At 42.9% G+C, this 18083-nt stretch overlaps 1 long non-coding RNA gene across 1 annotated transcript in view; it reads right to left on the bottom strand.

Annotated features, from left to right (window-relative positions):
- Positions 1–18083, bottom strand: part of LOC114674428 (uncharacterized) — a 253722-nt gene that overhangs the window by 13631 nt on the left and 222008 nt on the right. The window contains exon 4 of the long non-coding RNA XR_013412216.1: positions 11690–11774. This is a non-coding gene — a long non-coding RNA (uncharacterized LOC114674428). The remainder of the gene's footprint in view (positions 1–11689; positions 11775–18083) is intronic.

Below are 18083 nucleotides of genomic sequence, written 5' to 3'. Positions count from 1 at the left end.
TAAAAACACCTGCCTCATGTCATTATTGTAAGACTTAAAAGAGATAATGTGAAAACATTAGTACTTGACTGGCTCATATTAGATGTCTTATTTAAGTTAGTACTTCTTATTTTTTTTTTTTTTGGTTAATTGTTTAATTCCTCTTCCATAGTTAGGGTACAGCAAAGCAAGTGGGTTAAATATCAGGTGGGCTTATTCACTTGGTCTGTTGAAGGCTTTTCTCTTGGGTTGCAAAGGAGAAGACTCCTGTACCCTCATTCATGTAGTCAGCCTAGTTGAGCTGGTTAACCCCAGAATGTTTTTGACCCATTCTCCCACAGGTTCACTTTCCAAGACGGGAGGGAGGGGCAATCAGTATTAGTTAGCATTTTCCTATGTTACTGCAAATATTGCTATTTATCCAATTTCATTGAGCTCAATGAGAAAGCAAGCTATTAATTTACTATCCCTGAGAACATCTGAGCCCAACAAGGCCAGGGTCTTTCCTGGTCCTGGGATGAGATTAGCCCTGTTAGATGTGCTCTGACCATGTGGACCATGAGCTTTCCCTCTGTCTTATATTGCTTTCTGTTGCTTATAACAGAATATCTGAAACTGGGTAATTTATAGACAAAGGGAAATTATTTCTTACAGTTATGGAAGCTGAGAAGTTCCAGGTGGAAGGACTGCATCTGGTGAGAGCCTTCTTGCTAGTGGGACTCTTTGCAGAGTCCTGAGATGGTGCAGGGTTTCACATGGTAAAGGAACTGAGTGTGCTAGCTCAGGTCTCTCTTCCCCTTCTTATAAAGCCACCAGGCCCACTCCCATGATAATCCATAAATCCATTAACCTATTAATTCATGAATGAATCAGTCTATTCATGAGGGCCAAGCCCTAATGACCCAGTCATCTCTTAAAGGCCTCACCTTTCCATACTGCCACATTGGGGATTAAGTTTTCAACATATGAAATTGGGGAGACACATTCAAACCACAGCACTCTCTCATAATATTCTTATGTTGTATCATGATTGCTTGTATAATGCCTTTTCTCCCCAGTAGACAGTAAGACATATAAGGACAGATGTTGTGTTGACTTATTTACTGTTGGATTCCAGCAATACACACATAGTAGAAACTTCAAATAAAATATTTGTTAAAAACCGAATAGCTAAACTTTGGTCTTTTTCACAGCATCAAAAGAAAGATTTTGTTCACCATTGAATCCTCAGCTGCTAGCACGAAGTCTGGAAGTAGAGGGGGATTTAGTCAGGGTTACTTGAATGTAAGCAACAGAAATGAACTCTGATGAACTTTGCATATAATAGTGGGTGTGTTGAAAGGTATTGGGTACCTCAGATTATAGGCAAGGGAATAGCCAAAAATTCAAAAGCAGTCTCTTTAGCACAAAAACACTGGATGCTATTTAGCTGCAATTGCCTTTTGACAAGCTGGTTCTAGTTGAGGTTTAAGCTTCTGAAAGTAAAAGTGGGATTGGCCTAAGTTTTAGCAGCAGAAGGGGAACGGATATTGGCCAAATTAGCAAACAAAGGTCCAGAGTGTTGAGAAAGGAGGTAATGTTGAGACTTTTCTCACCCCCTCCCCAAGTGGGTAGACTCCTGCATCATTGCTCAGAAGTGTTAGAGGCCATTTACCCCATCACCCTTCCTGTTCCCAGATATTTCAAAGAATTGGAAAAGTGTCTGCGTCACACTGGGAAGGCCACAGAACAAAGTAAGTCTTTTCTGGCCCAAACCTCGCATGGCATATGTGGAAAACCCAAGCTCTGCTGGAATCCTGTTACACTATACGAAGAGCCAGAGCCTAAATTATGGGTACTCTGAGGACAGAATTTCAGACTTTGCTCTGGCTTTTGTCAGCTTAAGACTCTTAAGGTAGTTTACACAAAGATTTGTATGTCTGAATTTTTCCCTGGCAGGTTCTCAGTACAACCTAGATAAAACAAACCCCAAATATTTGTGGTTAGCAACAATAAAGAATTTTCAAGTTGCCTGACATCTCCTAACCATGTAGATCACCACCTAGGATCAATATTCAGCTCTGAGACAAAGGTAGAGAGATGGATGGTGGGAAATTTTTTCCATGGTTTGAGCACCATCCAAAAGTAAAATCATTCTCTAACACCTTCTCTTCTCTCTCTCTCTGTCACACACACACACACACACACACACAGAGGAACACACGCACCCCACATACTTTTTTTTTTTTTTAATCTCCAAAGGGCTCTGTCAGAGCTATGCCAAAGAAATGTTGATATCTCACTTGAATGCCCAATCACCAAATAAAGTATCACCCAAAAAACTATTGTTTGCCAACATTGCAGAAAAGGGAAGGAGCATTTAAAAGTGAGCTTTTTCACAGTCTTTCCTTTAAAATCTCCTGATCCCGGGTTATACCCTTTGCTTCCATGACAATCTGCTCTCAGATTCCAAAGTTAAGCAGAAGGACTATTCCACGGTGGTAAACAGAAGACGGTTTACACAAAAAATATAGATTTCCTTTAAGCACTTGGCTTAAGCCTTTAGTAAGTTGTATTTACATTATTATTGTTTATGTTCCCAGAAGTCGGCGGGAGGATGGCCTTGTTGCAGTTTATGTGGTTTCATGATTCACGCTTGATGAGGCAGCTATCACACAGGGCGGGGAGGAGGAGAGGGGCCAAGTCAGGGAAGCACAAAGGAGATGAGAGCTCACTCGCTTGTGGGATGCACGGCCCTCACGTAATGGTGTAGCCAAGGACCTGGGGGTTTCTGAGTCAGTCTTTCAAATTCCCAGACATGTTTATCGGTTTTGAGTTTCAAAACTGGCCCACCCAGAATAAAACCCTTTTGCACCTGATGTGTTTTATGTGGCCTGTGCTTCGGGGAATTCTCTTGAGACAGAAGTTTCTTCCCCAGCTGTCAGCTTGACAATGCACTCAGTTAAAGCTACTCGCCTCCAGGGTCCTGACCATGCCGCACAGGATCTGCTTCTCCGGCCGTGCCATGGTGCGCATCCAGATGTCTTCCTTTGGATGGCGTTGGTGGGGAAGGGAAGTCCAATGGCTAGGGCCAGAGGTTTTCTGGCCTTAAATTTCAGTGGGCAATCTCCGTGAGCCATGTCCTGTTGTGTGTCCAGTTCAGGGCCACATTATACACTAATATTTCCGAGCCGGGCTTTGAAGACTGGATGAGACAAAATAATAAGGAAAGCATGTTCTCTTTTGTGAGGCATTGGGACAGAATAGAAAACAGCCTGCATTTTAGAGACATTCAGGTCTGTTTTGTTTGTTCCCCAGATTCTTTTTTTATTTTTTGAGATGGAGTCTCGCTGTGTTACCCAGGCTGGAGGGCAGTGGCATGATCTTGGCTCACCTCATCCTCTGCCTTCCAGGTTCAAGAGATTCTCCTGCCTCAGCCTCCTGAGCAGCTGTGATTACAAGCGCCCACCATCACACCTGGCTAAGTTTTGTATTTTTAGTAGAGGCAAGGTTTAACCATGTTGGCCAGACTGGTCTCGAACTCCTACATCAGGTGATCCACCCGCCTTGGCCTCTCAAGGTGCTGAGATTAGAGGGATGAGCCATCTTGCCCAGCCTGTTTTGTTTTTAAGACTGGCTCTGCTACTTACTAGCTCCACGGCTTTGGGGAAATTTCTTAACCAATTTGTGCCTTAATTTACTCATCTGTAATTGGGAGATACTCTGTACCTCATAGGCTTCTGAGTGGCTTAGATGAGATAATGAGTGTAATACACTTGGCATAGTACCTAATAAATAATAAGCTCATAATACTGGTAGCAAGACTTAAAACATATTTTTGTTATATAAACGCAGCAGGCAGGAAAGCAGAACTGCTAGAGTGGCATGGAGGTTAGTCAAGAGGAATTGCCTGGGCCATGTTTTAGAGTCCATGGAGGTGCGTGTGTGTGTGTGTGTGTGTGTGTGTGTGTGCTGTTAATGGCTTTGGCATGGAAAGTTAGGGGTGTTTAAAGAAACCTCAAGTTGCAGACTCCCCTGGGAGTAGGATGCAGCTCATATTCCATTTGGGTGTAAGTCTAATGGAATTACGTCTCATGGAGTTAGGGACTCTTGGTCCTCTGAGACTTCACAGCACCATTTTTTACCAATTTTTCTGGGCACCACATGTCCTGGACACTTGAGATTTTAACTTATAAGCTTCCTTTGATAGAAGCTCAGCTCAGATTTGGCCACTAAAGAATTAGTATTTAGGGACAATGTCTGTTATCAACATCTGCTAAATTGGACCACCAGATCTCAACTCCTAAGCTAACCCGTTTATTCCTGTATTCCTTTATAAAAACAAATATTTATTGAGTACCCCTCTGTGTGCCAGGGTCTATGCTCAGTGGTAGGGATATTATGGGGAACAAAAGACGTAAGTCTTTATTATTAAGCATAGATTCTAGTGAGGAAGACAATCATAAATAATCACAAAGTAAACACAAATTATCAATGGCTTTAAGCGCTGTGAATGAAAGGAGCAAGTGTCTATGAAAGCAGAAAGGAGAATATCTAGGAATCTTCGGTGAGGGTTGTCAGGAAGGTCCCCCTGAGGGGGTAAAAGCTGAACTGAAAAATAAGGAGGAATTGGCAAAGTTAAGTGGCCAGAGAGATGCTGTAGTGTGTTCTGATGATCTACTGAGCCACAACAAATCACCCCCAAAATTTGGTGGCTTCCATCAATAGTTTATGATGGACCTTATCCTTTGGGTAGTGTTTGTGTAAAGTGTTTGTGTCTCAGTTTCAGTGTAGTTACTGGGATTACAGAGGCATGAAGGCTTGGCTGGACTGGACGACCCAGTTGGCCCCTTCACATAACTGGCAGTGGATCCTGGCTGGGGGCTAGGAGCTCAGCTGGGCCCATCCCATGGTGCATCTCCCCCAGGCCTCTCCATGAAGCTGGGCTTCCCACAGCATGGCAGCTGGGATTCAAAGGGGAGCATCCCATGAGTGAGTTCCAAGGGCCCCACTCAGAAGCTGCAAGAGTTTTTATGACCTAGCCTCAGCAATCCCAGAATATCCCCTTCACCCCATTCTAATGGTCAAGTGATTTGCCAAAGCCAGCCCAGATTCCAAGAAAAAGGAAGAAATAAGCCATACTTCTCAGACGGGAGGAGGCGTAGACATGCAGGGAGGGAGGACATCATTGGCAACCCCCTTGGGAGTAAGCTACTGCGTGCACCTTTTGCTCTCTCTATTCCTTCTATTTGGGATGATCCTCCCAGAAATACCCACACAATCTGCGGCAATGAGATCTCAGTTTTAGAATAGCTCTTCATTTCGAAATGTCTCTTCCTCTAAATATCCTCTTCAAAGTGGGTTTCACCAACCTTTGCAGGCAGCCACTCTCTGCCTCATGACTCTGTTTAATTATTTTTATAACACTTATCACTCCAAAATTATCCCTTTATTGGACTGTTTTCTTGTTGTCAGTCTTTCCGTGACTGAAACTACCCTCACACACACATAAAACATAAGCCCCATGAGGTCACATCCTTGCTCATAAATGCATACCCTAGAAATGTGCCCGACATTAAGTGGACACTGCATATTTATCCACGGAAATAAGAGGATTCTGGGCAAAAAAGAAATGGCACACACGAAGATGTATTGTGAAATGCTGCAAGTGTACCTTACTTTCTGGTATGCAAACACTCCAGTTCCAACCTGTCTGATGTATACCCCAAATGGCTTATTTCATGGCTGCGTGAAGCTCACTGAATTTGGGCTATTTCTCACTCTTCCCAAAGATAACTGAAAGAAGAGCAACAGCAAAAAGCACATGGGTTTAGGGGAGAGAGTCCTTGGAGCTGCAGAGTGTAAAGAGAGAGCCATGAACAACTAACGTGACGAACTGGCTATATTCATAGAAATAATTCTGTGCTTTTCCATGTAGATACCACAATATTAGTTCATTTGTTTCTCACAACATCTTTACAAGGTTGATATTTTAATTTTTTTATACTTGATGACAACTGGAGCATAGGGAATTTTCTCAAGGGTCTCCAGTTTAATATTGGTAGATACTGGGTTCAAATATAGATCTGCTTTACCTCAGAGCCCTGCATGTTTTGCATAATAGCCTAAGGTTGAAGAAGAAAATAGGGGAAGATTAAATGTCCAAACTGAAACCCAGAATGATATATTTTCCCTGTGGCATTGAATCAACTTGCAGAGGCCCATGATAACTGAGTTGGCCCCAAAAGGCAAGAGGTTGCCTCTGATTATAAGGCAGGGATCTGATTCCTGCCTCAATTACAGCTGAATAACTACTAGTTAGGAATCACGAAAGTGCCAACATTAGGGCAGTGGGGACGAGGAAAGATCTGCCGGTTGCTGGAGATGGAGGCAAAGGCACTCAGAGTTGGGACACTTCGTCAAGACCAAACCAAAGCCATCAGAACATGATGTTCTTGACCAGAGGCGAGGGTGGGAGGGGGAGGCTGTGGCTGGGGAGGTTGTTGGCAATCCATCTGATTTAATTTGGAGAGACAAGAGAAGGTTTCTTTTCTGAGATTTCAGAAAAGCAACCTCAGTGTATCTCTTGCAGACCTTCAAGGCAATGGTAGAGGCAAGGGAAGGATTTACCTAAAGCTGGTTCCCATAATTTCCAATGGAGTGTCCATCTCTTGGTGAATAGAAAAGTGTGTGTGTTAAGTCACACTGGGAACCCTGGGGCTCTCTCTTCACACTCTGCAGCCCCAAGGGCTCTCTCCCCTAAACCCAAGTGAACCATGATTATTTTAGTACCTTGCTGTGCTTGAACGGTCTTCTTACTTGATAATGCAGTCTGTGTTTCGAGCTGTTTCCCTCTTTCTCTTTGCTTCACATGGGAAACACTTAAATACATTTTTTAAAGGATATATACCTATAAAAACTTTCTTTAAGTCAGACCATCTGTGTTGGCAGAAACTTTAGGCTTTTGTCTGGGAATTGGAATTTCTTTTTCTTGTTTTCTCCAGGTTTTTTGAGAAGGCCAGGGAAAAATAACAACAACAAAAGTTCCCAAGTAATAATTTTTTAAAAGCTTCTAAAGAATATCTGGAAATGAGAGAAAGTAAAATGCTTAAGGAGACATTTCAAAAACACTTGAATAATCTGTCCTTTCTCTGAAAGAGTATACAAATAAAGAGCTCACTTAATTACCAAGGAGTTTGTGTTGGACTTGAAGAACCAATGGTGCATGTAACTCGTTTCTTACCTGGGACGTGTGTGCTAAAGCCAAGGTCAGCTTCCCAGAAAAAATATTAGATAGTCTTGGAAGTTGAGAGGAAGTGTGGTGGGTGGAAGTGGAGAATGATTCAGCCAGCGAAGCTCAGCATTAAAGTTGATGTTCTTGGCCTCCATGTTAAACCTTCCTGCCCACCAAGGTAACTGTGACCTCAGCTGACTCTACACCTCCCAGAAGTAACTCAGAACCCTCAACTCCAGTTCTTGCCCATCCGAGATACTTCCCTGGTTTGTTGCTGCTATCATTTTTTCACACCTGGACTCACACTGTGAATGGCAAATGAGTCAACTAAAAGCAAACTGAGGGGGTAATAGGAGCCTCCCCTCCCTGGGTAAACATGTCCATGGTTGATGAAACTCTGACTGATGCTCAAGTCTTCATGGTGATATTATTGAGCCCAGGCATGCAATGGGGTGAAGGGATGTGATGCCTGTTTCCAGAATTTTACAAACGTTTCTCTAGTCAAGTGAAACTCCCTAATATAATGTTTTGAAAACACTCAGAAAACCTGAGCCCTGGACCAAAGGGGAATTGGATGTTATGTAGACTGGTCACAAAGAGATTCAAAAATAGGTAGTCAATAAAGGAGGCTGTCTCTTCTCCTTGCCTGAATTAAGTCTGTTTCTATAATTGGCCCAGTAACGGGTACTCACTTAGGAAGTCAGGAAGTCAGGTCACTTGGTCCTGGGAAAGGCTGCACCTACCACTGATTGATTGTGTGCCTGGGGTATGTCACCTGCCCTCTCTGAGCCCATTTTCTCAGATGTAATGAGATGAGTGGTTTTCAAGCCAAACCCCTTTGAGTTCCAGGTATTCTTCCGAGAGGTTCCAGGTTGTAAACTGAAAGCGTGGGGTGCTTGGCTCACTCCCACCAGATCACCCATTTTCGTAGACCAAGAGTCTGCATAAAATTTCATTTATTAAAAGAGTTATATTGTTTAGTTGACAGAAGCTTGACAATCTTCAAGTTAGTGATTTCTAAACTCTAATGTTCACACAAATAGCCCAGAGCTCCTGTGAAAATGCAGATTCAGATTCCGTAGACTTGCAGTGGGGCCCAAGAATCTGCATTTTAATAAGCCTTCTGTAACAAAGTCCTAGACTACTAAACTAGGGTCTTTCTTTTCAAATGCATTGACTTGGGGTTCTACTTTTACAGCAAAGTGACCAATGAGAATACTAAATTTCCCAGAGCTTGAGAAGTAAACTGTTTTAGGATCTTTTTATTGGGGTGGGAGGGACTGACTATTGGGGTCCAGGAGTCCAGGAGGCACAAAGTGCAAAACTTTCTCTAGCAGGTAGGCTTTGAGAGCAGAGAAGAAAGGGGCTATCTTAGGACTCAGGATTGAAGGTAAATTTCCTGGGCCTCATAGGGGTGAGATAAATGAACTTACCATGTCCCCTCTTCACGTGGGCTTCTCCACCCCCTTCCCTTCTCCAGTACTGGTGGTAGCAGTGGTTACATTGCCCTAGTTCTAGGGGAACATGATTGAGTTCTAGCTCCTGCATGAGATGAAGCACAATCAGGATGGGAATCTTGGGATAACAGGCAGCCACATGCTCCTAGCGCCTGCAGTGGAGGCACTTGGTTGACGTGCCTGGGTGTCGATGGTAACAACAGGAACAATGGTTGTGCCATGTAAGGATCAACATATAGGAAAAGCTGTGATGGCCTCTAGGCTCAATAGATCCTGCTGAAGATCTCTCTCCAGTGCAGGGGCTAAAGAACTGGCAGAACGGCCTTTCTCAAACAGATTTGCTCCTTGGTAAGTGATGGATGCGTCTATGACAAAAGGAGAAATTACAGAAAGGGGTGTGATGAGAAATTAAAGTCATGTTATTTGATTTCTAAAGAGAGTGAACCTCATCTCATGCCCCAAGTTTGCAGGATATTTTGGTTTCCTTATTATACCTTATCTTGCCACTATTTTAATTTGTATCAGTGGTTTCAAACTAAAAATGATTAACAGGCTGATGGTCCACAAGACACTCTTTCAAAACTTGGGTCTGGGCTTAATAACTAGAATATGTAAAAACCTAAAATCATAGAATAACAACTTGATCAAAAAATGGTCAAAAGATCTGAACAGACATTTCTCAGAAGAAGACATACAATTGGTCAACAGGTATATGAAAAAATACTTAACACCACTAGTCATCAGAAAAATGCAAGTCAAAACCACAATGCAATATGACTTCATCCTAGTTGAAATGGCTTTTATTAAAAAGACAGGGAATAGTAGACACTGGTGAGGATATGGAGAAAAAGGAACTCCCACACACTATTGGTGGGAATGTAAATTAGTACAGTCACTAGGAAGAATAGCATGGAGGTGTCTCAAAAAACTAAAAACAGAACTACCATATGATCCAGCAATTCCACTACTGGGTATGCATCCAAAAGAAGGGAAATTAATAAATCAGAAAGATATCTGTACTCCCATGTTTATTACAGCACTATTCACAGTAGTCAAAATATGAAATCAACCTAAACTCCCATCAATGGATGAATGAATATAGAAAATGAGGTATATATACACAATGAAATATTATTCAGCCATAAACAGAATGAAATCCTGTGATTTCCAGCAATGAGGATGTCATTGGAGGTCATTATATTAAGTGAAATAAGTCAAGTACAGAAGACAAATATCATATGTTCTCACTTATATGTGGGAGCAATAAAAGTAGATCTCCTGAAGACAGACAGTAGGTTAGTGGTTACCTGAGTCCAGGAAGGGTGGGAGTGGGGGATAAAAAGAGGTTGATTAGGCTGCTTGCAGTGGCCCATGCCTGTAATCCCAACACTTTGGAAGGCCGAGGTGGGTGGATCACCTGAGGTCAGGAGTTTGAGACCAGCCTGGCCAGGATGGTGAAAACCCATCTCTACAAAAAATACAAAAATTAGCCAGGCATGGTGGCATGTGCCTGTAATACCAGCTACTGGGGGGCTGAGGCAGGAGGATCGTTTAAACCTGGGAGGCAGTGGTTGTAGTGAGCTGAGATCGTGCCACTGCACTCCAGTCTGGCAATAGAGAGAGATTCCATCTTAAAAAAAAAAAAAAAAAAAAAAAAGAGGTTGATTAATGGGTACAAATGTACAGTTAGATTGAAGAAATAAGACCTAGTGTTATAGCGATCAATAGGGTGACTATAGTTAACATTAACCTATCACACATTTGAAAATAGCTAGAAGAAAGTAGTTTATAATGGGACAATCTAAGATGCAATCATTGAGCTGTATCATCAGACACAGCTGACAAAGGACAAATCCAGGATCAAAGAGAGAAAATACAAATGAGAATCAGAGGAAGAGACGATAAAGACGAAGATAGCTCAACCTAAGGACCAGAGGCTGAAGGAGAAAGGTAAGTGAGCAAGAACTTTCCCAACAAGGTCGAGCAGTGAATTCCACTTCATGTTTAAAGCTTTGATTCCCTGCTTTCTTTTGCAGGCTGATGCTGAATCAGGTTATAATCAACTTTAAAAAGCGAACTTTCATTACTAAAAATATCAGAGAGAAAGAGCCATGAAGGTTTTGTGAGAACTTAAAAAGATCCCCAGAGGTTATACAAGAGAAAGAAACAACTCAGATAAAAGAGACTTTAGCAGTGTGTGTGTGTGTGTGCGCGTGTTTGTGTGTGTGTATAAAAGAGAAAGGGAAAGGGAAAAATTAGAAAACAGGATAAGAAGGAATCTCATTTTCCATCATTTGTTTTAAAATGTTGACTTAAACTAGGGACAAAGTACTGTGATATTACGCCCATTTTATAGAAGAGAAAATGGAGACATGACAGCCATGATCTCTGCCTTCATGGAGCTCATAGTCCATATAAGTCTGGGTACTCACAAGATCGCCCATGGATCAGCCAGACTCTTTAGGTGCTCATCAGAAGTGCGGAGTTTCAGGCTCCATCTCCAAACTACTTGAATTAGTATGTTCTTTTAAAGCTGGTTTCCAGGCTATTTGGGTGCCCATTAAAACTTAAGAAGATGGCCAGGCACGGTGGCCCACAGCTGTCATCCCAGCACTTTGGGAGGCTGAAGTGGGTGGATTGCTTGAGGTTAGAAATTCAAGACCAGCGTGGTCAACATGCTGAAACCCCATCTCTACTAAAAATACAGAAATTAGCCGGGCGTGTTGTCACATGCCTGTAGTACCAGCTACTTGGGAGGCTGAGGGAAGAGAATTGCTTGAACCTGGGAGGTGGAGGCTGCAGTGAGCTGAGGTCAAGCCATTGTACTCAGTCTGGGCAACACAGCGAGACTCCATCTCAAAAAGAAAAGATGCATTATAGCATAAATGTAAGGCCAACAGAGAAGAAAGAGGAAACACGAGAGGTGGCATCCCAGGCAGTGGGCAGGCTACGTGGAAGAAATGAGCAACCTGGGTATGGTCTGGAAAAGTGAGTGGTTTGATAAACAAGAGCAGGAGAGGAGAAGTGGAGAGAGAAATACCTGAGGCTGGGCCAGATGGCTTGGGTGAGTTTGCACTCCTGCCTCTTAGGAGCTGTGAGACGTTACTGAGCCTCGGTTTCCTGAACTGTAAAAAGGGAACAATATTAGTATCTGTTTCACAAACTTGTAGCGAAAGATTGAGTCAAAATACAGAAAGTTCTTAGCAGAGTCCTGGTGTACAGCAAGCCCTATGTAAGTTTGCTATTGTTATTATGCTGATTATCCCTAGAGCATGGTGGCTCTGAGGATTTCCTGGGTGGGACACACTGCCCCCTGGAGGAATGTGCAGTTAGAGTAAAAGCTAGGTGGTTGCCCCTGAAAACAAATTGCCCACCCAGGCACTTTCTAAATTGTCCTAGAAAACGAGCTTAAAAACCATCCCTTTATTTATTTTTACATTTTTTATTAGCATGAATAATGTTTCTTTTAATTACATAATCACGGATAATAATAGTAATGATAACAGCCAATGTTTATCTAACGTCCATGACATGCCAGATACTGTGCAAAACCTTTTACAAGCATTTAATTTAATTCCCCATTTAATTCTCTCAAAACCTCTATGAGGTGTTGAATAATTGTATCCCATTTTTACAAATGGGAAATGAAGACCAGCAGACAGATAAGAAGCACGGTTATGATGATAAGACCACCTGGTGGAGGCCTGGGCAGGATGTGACAGGGACATCTAAGTGCATCATAGCCCCCCTGACATTGCTCTCTGCCCCACTCATATACCCAGCTTCCAGTGCTCAATTTTACCTCGTGTTAGGCAGAATCCCAATGACAGCCCCCAAGATTCTGGTTCCCTTGTTATTGAAAAACCTTTATCTATGTGCTATTGTGAAGGGATTTTGCGGATGCAATTAGGTGATGTTAACATGTGGAGAGAAAGTGCAGGTGGACCTGACTCAGTCAGGTGAGCCCTTTAAAAGCAGAGCATTTCCACCAACTGGAGGCAGAAGGGAAGTCAGTGAGATTTAAAGTATAAGGATGACTGGACCAGCCATCACTGGCTTTGAAGATGAAAAAGGCCATGTAATGAGGACCAAATAGAGGTCTCTAGAAGCTGAAAGTGGTCCCGGCTGACAGCCAGGAGGAAAACTGACACTTCAGTCCTTGCAACTGCAAAGAACTGGATTTGACCAAGGAACAAAATGAATTTGGAAGCAAATTCCTCCCCAGAGCATGGAGATAAGAGCCCAACCCAGCCAATACCTTGACTTTTGCTTTTAAGACCCTAAGCAGAGAATCTGGCCAAGCTTACCTGGACTTCTGATCCATAGAAATTGTGAGACAGTAAATTATTGTTCTTTAAAATCTCTAAGTTTGTGGTAATTTGTTCCGTAGAAATAGAAGATAAAGACAATCTCCATTAAGATCACATTTCAGTATAAAGTTAAGTTGTCACTCAACGTCCCTATAGGTTCTTGGAAACTGCCACTTTCAGTGAAACAACATAAAGCAGGTGTTGGAATAACACCATTTTATTCAACTTTCTTTATAATGTTAATGAGAACAAAATTGGTTTCATTATATGTGATTTCACTCTATCTTTTTTGTTGGATCAAGGGACATTGTTTGACATTTTCTCAAACAAAGAAACATAAAAATTGATCCAAATATATTTCCTGAAGAAACGAATGGATGAGGCTTAGAGGTTTCTGCTTTTGGTCACAGATTCTGGCATCAGGCTTCCCAGAGTCCAAGTTCAGCTTCCTCCCTTAAGAGTTGTTTGGCCTGAAGTCTTTTTATCAATCACTCTGGGCCTCAGTGTCTTCTTTCATAAAATTGGGATAATAATAGGGTTGTTGGGAGAATCCAATGATGTAAGACTCAAAGCATTTGATTCACTGTTCAGCACATAGAGATCACTCAGTGAGTGGTATCTGTACATGTGATCTTAACCTGGGTGGGTTCATGAGTGAATAAACTCCAGCGAGAAGGAGATAAGACATCACCACCATTAACATCGCTCTCAGGTTTTGAAACTCAGGCCACACGTTGTACTAGGTCAGATCACAGGCATTTCTGGATCTGTGAACCTGATGGATGATTCCCACGCAAGACCATGGCATATGGAACCACACCCTAAAGGAAATGTTTGGATAACCCAAATACTGAGTCCACTTGGAAACCAGGAGAGCCACATGGCTCGGCCTGGGATGCTCCTGGAAATGTTGGGATCATGGCCAATTTGGCCATCTAAACTGCTGACTCAGGGAGTGGATTCCTCAGAGAGGGTCCCCTAAATAACAGGAGCTTCAATTCAATCAAAACCATAGAGTCGGTACCCCAGGTAGACAAAGCCAGACTTCAGCAGTAGCCTCATTCACAACAACTGTTCATTCTAGGCCTTGCCAAGGAGCCAAAGGTAGAAACCTACCAAGTAAGCCCCTGTTTCAATTGAGTGGGTATTACTCCTTTTTTTTTTTTGTTTTTTAAAGGTTACTTAGCTTGGGGCACCATGTTTATGGCTTTTTTGTTGTTGTTGTTCAGTTCTATCATGCCTTTTCTGGAGGAAACAAATGTAAAAAGAAAATAGTTTTGTCACCGAAAAAATAAAAAGAGAGAGATACTAAAGGTAAAATAGCACCCTGGCACACAAGGGCAACTGGATCTTTTAATTAGAGCTGGGTGCAACCTGACATCATAAAATCTGCCATATAGGGAAAGAAGGAGGGTTCCGTCCACACCCAGACAATGACTGCAGTCTCTCCTGCAACTTAACTACCAATTTTGGCAACTTGGCTTGTTTTCCTCCAAGTATATATTATTTACAGAGCTATCATACAAGTGTGATTTCTACCTTTATGCCCCCATACCCCTAGCCCTCTAATTTTAACAAGTTAGGAAACATCATGGCCCAGTGCGGAGGAGGAAACTGGAATATTTGTAAATAACTGGTGAATGCAAAGATCCATTTCAACTGAGGGAAAGAAAATAAAAAAGAATGCAGAGTACCGCGTGGTCCCTGTAACGGGTGAACATTCAGGATCTGGTGCACGGAGGAAGGGACAAAAGCCGAGAGGGCTGGCCAGAACAATGGACCATCACAGATGCTGGGTTATGTAACTGGGTTATTTGAATTCACAATTGTGAAGGCAACAATTGTAGAAGGCCTGTCCTCCTGCTCCATGGTGGGAGGGAAGGAGGCTCCTGTGCCCCTACCCAGCTGCTCTGGGAGCAGGCTCTGTGCCTCCTGATGAGGCTGACAGCTGGCATTCAGGAGAGGAGTGGATTACTCCTGACACTGCAAAGGTGTGCAGCAACTCTACATTGAGCTGCACTTTTGAATGCTTTTAATAATAATTTTTTAAAAAGACAATGAGCCAATTAAATACCTTTCCCCCTACAGCAATTGGCCATTTAAAAAGGACTCAATTCTTTCCATTCAACGCAAGCTCCTTGAGCTCAAATGGTGTCTCTGGGTATACGATGGGAGTAACATTCACATGTTCCATGCACACCTGGTTCAAGCAATGAGGACATGAATGTGTGGAAAAGGCACAGTAAGCAGGAGGCAGGGAAAAGTTCTCAGAAGAGGCGAGCTTTAAAGACAACACAACCAAGATCATGGAAAGACACCGCGGACAATGCTGAAGGTCACTTTCCATTCTCGGGTGGTGTCTTGCATGGAGCACCTGATTAACTCAGGCATGGGCAGAGAAAGGACAGCATTTCCCTTGCCTGCCTTCCCAGTATTGGGTTGCCCATGTGCAAGCCCTAAGCTGCAGCTACACACAAGTAGCTCATCCCAGACTTGGCACGCGCTGTTCCCTGAGTCAGGGACACCATCCCCACCTCACTCTTCCCGTGACTATCCAACCCCTCAATTCCAGCTAGAATCTCACTCCTGCTGTAAAGCCATCCTCAGGCACTTTCTTCACCCTCCCACCCTCATTGGTAACACACCCCTTTCCTTGGGTTTCAATAACTCCATGACTTTAACTCATAGAAACGCTTATGTAACCTGCCATCGTGAGCTATTTATGACGCTGCTTCCCTCACTAGAGTATGCCCTGCTGCAGGGCAGAGGGCAAGTGTTTTCACTTTTCTATCTTCAACATTCAGTACAAAAGTTAGTCTTATAATAGTTGGGTAATAAGGGTCGTTCTCCTAAACCCAACATAGTTGCAAAGAAAGTTTGAAAATTTGTAAGCTAATTTGCAGAAACAGATTGAGTTCTTTTATTCTTTGCAGTTGAGGCTGTGTTATTGCTGTTATGTATTTAAGCTGGGCATGCAAACAGAAGCTGGGCTCTGATTCTTCAGCAATCCCACCTTTCTGGGCAACTTGTCAGTCTGTCGGAGGCAATTTCCACTTCCTATTGGCTGCCAGCTCCATGAGGATGAGCTTTCCAGGCAAGAAGGGTCACTAGAACAAATAGCTCAGAGGCTTCCTTGCTCACTGGTGTCCCTAGGTGGAAATACATGGATGATGATGATGATGATGATAGTAACTTGAATGCTTGAATGGGCATTCTGGAGTCCTAAGCACTTTCCATGTTTTTTCATGTGAAAACCTCAGAACAAATACCAAAGGTTGGCATGGTTGGTATTTTTTTTTTTTTTTTGAGATGGAATTTTGCTCTGTTGCCTAGACTGGAGTGCAGTGGCGCAATCTCAGCTCACTGCAAACTCCACCTCCCGGATTCAAGCAATTCTCCTGATTCAACCTCTCAAGTAGCTGGGACTACAGGTGCGTGCTACCATGCCCAGCTAATTTTTGTATTTTTAGTAGAGACAAGGTTTCACCATAATGGCCAGGATGGTCTCAATCTCTTGACCTCATGATCTGCCCACCTCGGCCTCCCAAAGTGCTGGATTACAGCCATGAGCCACCAAGCCCAGGCAATATTCTTATCAAGTGAAGTGTGACATGACTTGCTCCCAGTCGCATAGCTTAGGAGAGGGAGGACTGGAGCCCAGCAGCTACAGTCAAAAGCCCATACACAATCCTCAGCACTGCTTCCTGCAGCTTCACATGCGTAAGCATGTCTACACTTATGTTTAGGTGCACACGTGTGGATGAACACATAGAGTTGGGTGTGTAATGTGTGCTTGTGTGCATATGGGCAGGTGTATGCTAGGGTGTATCTGATTTGGCCTGTCCACATCAGAATATCTGTGTATGTATGCTCTTCTCTCAACTAGGAAAAACAAAACAAAACAAAAAACATCAGGGTTAGAATAGGGTCAATATTAACATGATGAAAGTTTCCCCCAGGTGGGAGGTGTTCCCCTCCTCTGGGTCTATGGCCTCTTTGTCCACTTCAAAACAATAACACATGGAGTAGAGTCTGCATTTCTTTGGGTGGGGACCCTGGCCTTACCCCAAGCAGTGCTGCAGAGAGAACTTGCAGATTATGGGAGGTAAACTTCCACTAGTGAAGACTTGCTCTTCAGTGACAAATTTACATTTAAATACACCCTGTCATTTTAAATCTCAGGCACTTGGCACAATCGCCTCCCAAGAAGCAGACTGTAGCATCTGTTTCAAGCTGGGTAGCACCCAGGCTGCAGCAAGACCAGTGCAGACTCCAGGGCCCAGAGGCATGCAAGGGCATGGAAGGAGCAGTCTGGGGATATATGCAAATTTCAGTGTCAGGGGTAACTCAAATGCACCTTGAGGATAGCGCCAAGGGGCATTTTTTGTTACCAGGCCATGGGTGGAGTCCCTTGAGACAGGAATTCTCCAGGTTGGAGGTGGGACTGCAGAGTGGCTTGTTCAATCCTATTAGAGGTGAGACTGCATTGAAGGCTGCTGACAAGGCAGAGCAGCTGCTGTTTGTCTTGTAAAAACAATCGGTTGACAGTTCAAAGAGAGAAGCAAGCTTCCTCACTTTCCTATCATGCTCCCAAGTCCCTGATTTAGGGCAGAGATACCTGGTTGGTTCCATTTTTTTTTTCTTTATTGTCAGAAAGTAAATTATTTTCTCCCAGGATTTATTTTGTTTTCTTTGTTTTATTCCATTACACATAATTCTACTTTATTCAGATTTTCAGGTTAAAGATTCCTAACAATGCCCCCAATGACACTAGTGAATAGATATTTGCTACACTTCTGTTTCTACCCCTCGTACCTACTTGAAACCTCTCATTTGCATCTGTTTAAGAGCTTCATATTTTTTTAAAGTCCTTATCTGGCTTAAAAGTCCACAACCTGTCATAGCACTGAGCAATCCAGAAGAAGTTTCAAATGTTTGCTGTGGGTTTAGAGCCATGAAAAGTCTGATTGCTTTACCTATGAACACTCTCAACTCAGGGTGCGGAAACATGCTAGAAACGATGTGATAGGCAAAAACATCCAATGAAAGTTTCCACTCGTAAACTTCAGTGGACCACAGAATGATATGAAATGAACAGCCATAACGGAGGATCAATTAACAGAG

Source organism: Macaca mulatta, chromosome 20 (genome assembly GCF_049350105.2).
Source record: "Macaca mulatta isolate MMU2019108-1 chromosome 20, T2T-MMU8v2.0, whole genome shotgun sequence".
NCBI lineage: Eukaryota > Metazoa > Chordata > Mammalia > Primates > Cercopithecidae > Macaca > Macaca mulatta.
The sequence above is the reverse complement of the archived record's forward strand: the minus strand, read 5'-3'. Positions and strand labels throughout refer to the sequence as shown.